Source organism: Thunnus albacares, chromosome 20, assembly GCF_914725855.1.
Source record: "Thunnus albacares chromosome 20, fThuAlb1.1, whole genome shotgun sequence".
In the NCBI taxonomy this organism is placed as follows: domain Eukaryota; kingdom Metazoa; phylum Chordata; class Actinopteri; order Scombriformes; family Scombridae; genus Thunnus; species Thunnus albacares.
The window spans coordinates 13,673,223-13,677,879 of record NC_058125.1 but is presented as its reverse complement, the minus strand read 5'-3'; the positions used below and the strand labels follow the sequence as shown (position 1 = coordinate 13,677,879).

At 36.4% G+C, this 4,657-nt stretch overlaps 1 long non-coding RNA gene across 1 annotated transcript; it reads right to left on the bottom strand.

The window, feature by feature from the left end:
• Positions 1-315: 315 nt before the first annotated feature.
• Positions 316-961, bottom strand: LOC122970819. The gene is made up of 3 exons (XR_006399333.1): positions 890-961; positions 520-584; positions 316-395 (listed from the first exon to the last, which is right to left on the bottom strand). It is a non-coding gene; the product is annotated as an uncharacterized LOC122970819 (long non-coding RNA).
• Between the last annotated feature and the right edge of the window lie 3,696 nt (positions 962-4,657).

Sequence of the window (4,657 nt, the reverse complement as noted above, 5' to 3'; positions counted from 1 at the left end):
GGTAGAATATAGTAATTGCTGAATCCTTTCATGCAAAAATTGTTAGAAATGGAATGAGATGCTTTTGCTTCATGTTTTTATTACAACTAATCAAATGTGAATACATGCAGAAGAGCATTATTTTCCAAAATTCAGTTTGAAGGATATTTGTATGTGATCACTACAGTGGACACTATGCATTAACAGTCAATGTACTTATAATGGGACTTGTGAAAATTTTACATAACATGTAATGCACATATGATGCACTTACTAAATTTTAATATATGCCTGCAGTGGACACCCTGCATGAAAGAAGTAATAGGAAAGTATGAGTAATTAATTACCTGTGACTTCTGGCAGCTCCAATGGCGTGGTCAGCCTCATTCTCTGGCAATTGTGCTCACGGTGCTAAGCTGAAAAGTCAGATAGTTTGAAATGAGACCCACAAAGCAGTTAATTATCCACGTATTAAATTGTATTCTATGACTGTAGTTGAGTCCATAGATGAGGGGTTAATAGGAAAGCATGATTAATTACCTGTAGCCTCAGGCGGCTCCAGTGACCTCTTCTGTCTCATTGCCTACTGTCCTCTCAGCGCTCAGCTGAAAAGTAAATATTTCCAATGCGGTTTTTATGCACGTACTTAATTTGAAATTAGACCCACATAACCACGGCCATGTTAGGTCATGTATGAATAAGATTTTGTATGTAAATGATAATTGTCAGTGTTGTTACTGTGGGATGAATCAGCTAGACACCTAGGTACTTTCTTAGCATGGTAATGCTAGCAGCTAGCTAAGATGGTGAATCAGCAATATGTTAATGTTTATTTGTACATTTTAAGACAAAGGTCAAACAGAGGAAAATAAACAGTAAAAAAAATACATATGCAGGTAATACATATTACCTGTGGCCTCAGGCAGCTCCAATTACCTTGTCAGCCTGTAGGTTGGGAAAGTGGAAGTGAACAATAGCATCAACAATAGCAATCACATATGATTGGTGATCTATTGTATTTTCACTTTATTTTATCTTATTTTTATTAATGTTATCAAGTGGGTTTTATTTTCCATCTTATGTTACATTAACATGTTTTACATGCTTTTACGTTCTTTTTATGTCCTTTTCGTGTGACGCACTGGCGCATGTAATTTCTTTTGTTGTAAAGCACTTTGAGCTGCATTTCTTGTATGAAAGGTGCCGTACAAATAAAGTTATAATAATTATAATGACAATAATAATTATTATTATTATCACAAACTGCAGATTTTATTTTTGTTTGCATACTGCATACTACATGCTACATCGAAACTTAAAAGTACAGAGTATTTATTTAACATTAAAACTAAGATGAAATAATGAAAAACACAAATAACGAACACCATATGCAAATGCATGCAAATACTATATTATACTATACTATATGCAAATATATGGCCCCTTGAACCTTTTTTGGGGCAAGTTTGGAGGGGATTGGAGGAATAGTGGGACACACAAACACACAAACCACTCTCCAATTATAGCAGTACTGTAGGATGACCAGGCAGACATTGGTATGGTCACCTACCTGTACTTTCTTTTTGGTCTATACTCTTATTATCTCAGGATGTGTTTAATAACTAAATCTCTTAAAATCAAAGACTGTCATTATATATGGTTTATATGTATTTACGAGTGTTAAATAATAGGGGAAAATGAATTTTATACATTTGATGTCATGGCGATTCTAGTGTTAAACATATAGCAAATTGGTCCTGTGACACATCAGTTCTGTGAGTGTGTTTCTGTACATATAAAGGGTGCTCATTACACATCCATCAAGTCATCTTGTGATGCATTAATGTGTCTGCCTTCCTGTTCCTTTCTCTCCATCTCATTACGTGTTGAATCACCTTAAGACAGACACAAATGTGTGCACCCACATGCACATGCCCGCATCAACGTCTTTCTCTGTGTTTGAATGTGTGTATAATTATCGGTGAGATAATTAGAGTTGCATTTAAATGGGTGTTGAAAAGTCTGGTACCAGTGAGAGCTGCTGACCTCGCTGTGAACCCTTGGCACACACACACACGCACACGCACAGTTAAATTGCACATGGTCACACATGCACACTCTTACCAGTGACACACGTTCATGTGTACACACACATACACACAATTACTTTGATTAATAGACATAATTTCTGCTTCAATGGCTCCACAGCCACATGTCACTGCTGTGTGTATTTGTGTTTGAATGAGCTTGGATGTGTGTGTGTTTGTGTGTGTTTGCAATACAGGAGAGAGAGGAATAGAGGTGGGGAGCAGAAGGAGAGGGAGTAGATGAAATAACTTATTCATGACTCCGCTGTGGACTCAGGATGAAAACAGTACTTGCAACACTGAAGATAATTACTGATGTATAGTTTACTAATTTAACACTTTAACATGTTTCTCATTGTTGTAGATTACTAATTTAAGACTTTAACATGTTTCTCATTGTTGTAGATTACTAATTTAAGACTTTAACATGTTTCTCATTGTTGTAGATGACAGTATGTAAAAATAACTTACTTTGTACTACTTGTTTAGACCTTCAGAAACCAAAAGAAAACAACCAAATCTAGTTTCACTGTTTCAGGACTAGAGGAGACACATGAGTGAATAAGTAAATGATTTAAGATAATAATCCATCCAAAATCTTTTCATCATTATAGTCAAACCCCTCTTCAAAGAGAACAGAATCCACATGAGGTGCAATGGATTCCAGTGTTTTATGACTAGACATGCAAGCAGGTGTACCAAGGCTTAGGTACCTAACACAACTCAGAACAAAAGACGCACTGACTCTACTAGTAGTAAATCAGTTAAGTATGTGTACATTTTTACTTACTTAATAAGGAATGTTATCATGTACTATTTTGTGTTGTGACATTGACTGGTGGAGGTGTACTGTTTTTAGTCGGTCAGAATCAGAAACAGGTTTATTGCCAAGTAGGTTTGCACGTACAAGGAATTTGCCTCGGTGTTGTGATGCATAGCAATCAAAAAAATAGAAGGTAAGAGAAAACACAAGTACTGATGCAAAGTAAGAGAAACTACAACTACCACAGAAGTGAGGTGATTTTCTGCAGATATTTGTCATGTTGTGTACCATGAATTTTACAAGATGTAATTTTATTCTAAATTTAGGTTGCCTTTTTAACATCTGGCCAGCAACAACAGATGAAAATGAGCCTTTTAGGCTCATTTACAGTACACTGATGATTAATGAGCATTGTTGCTGTCAAATAAATAAAGAAAAAATACTCAGGCCGTATTCAGACCAAATCAGGTGTTGCTGCGCACCGCTGCAGGGTTGCACGGTGGTGTGCAGGGGTGTGAGTATGTTTATTTGTGCTCTAGAAAGTAACTGCTGTGAAACAATTTGTTATTTTTTTATTGATCTGATTCACTGGTTTCTTACCAGCTTACCAACCATTCACTCTCTAGCCCCCTCTTTTTCTTTCGTCTTTTTTAAAAATGAGTTGGGAAACCGACAGCAAAGCCTAACTTTACTTTTAACGTTATCAAATGAAAAGAAATGTCCCCCCCCTCCTCTTGGTGCCTGTTATAATGTGACTGTGGTTTGTAGTTATGTACAAGTGCCACAATATGGCGGTAGCTATATTTGAAGTACCATATAGGACCTGTGCAAGTGTCAGTGACTAGATTTTCCATAACACCCATGCCACAATACTGTAGAGAGTGAACATGCGGAGGAAAATTAAGGAGCGAAAGCTGCAACACATTTTGACACTGACCCAAAAAGAATCAGATACTGGGAAAAAACAGAAGCGTGAGCTGCTGTTAACTGACAAGGGCAGAGCACAGCTAGCTGGAGGTGGGAGGAAAAAAAGTTAGCTTGGAGCTAGAGAGACAGCTGACTTATATTTGATATTTGACTGTGCTGTTAACTGGCTATTAATGTTTATATCCAGCGTAACGTTACCTCAGATTTGTTTAGTTTTTAACTACACTACTTTAACACTGGCCATATTCCCCCTCCAGTACTTGACTGCTCATACTTCACACAAGTTATATTGAAATGTTTGTGTAATGTTTCACAATAAAAGTCGGGAAATGAAGGCTTTTAATTTTACATACAATACAATACATTCCAATATTTGTCATGACGGAAAAAAAAAAATTAAACATTCAAAGAATCTTCTGAAATCATCTTCTGCAGCATTATCTTCTCTGCTGTCCATCCATATGCTCAGTTACAAGCAATAATTGCTTGGCTTTGCAAACTACTTTTGAGCTCTGAAACTCCACTGCAAGCGGCGTTGTTAGCCTGTTTTTCAAAGTAATTAAATGGTTAAATGGCACACAAATTGATCATTACTTCCCCCGATATGTACATATTAGTTGCTATTATTGCGCCCCTTTAGGTAAAGTGCACCGAAGTGTAATTTGGAAGACATTACTTCATGATTACCTGACGATTACTTGTGTGCCCTCGGGTAAAGTAGAGCACCATCCTGGCAAAGTGACAATTTACATCAGTGATTTTTAATGACAATGCACCATCCATTAGGTAAGGAAGGACCAAACTAGAGACAGAATGATTATTTTTAAAAATTAATCATTATATTTAAATCACATTTACATTTAAAAGATGTGTACTTGATTATGGAGATAGTGAGTAGAGA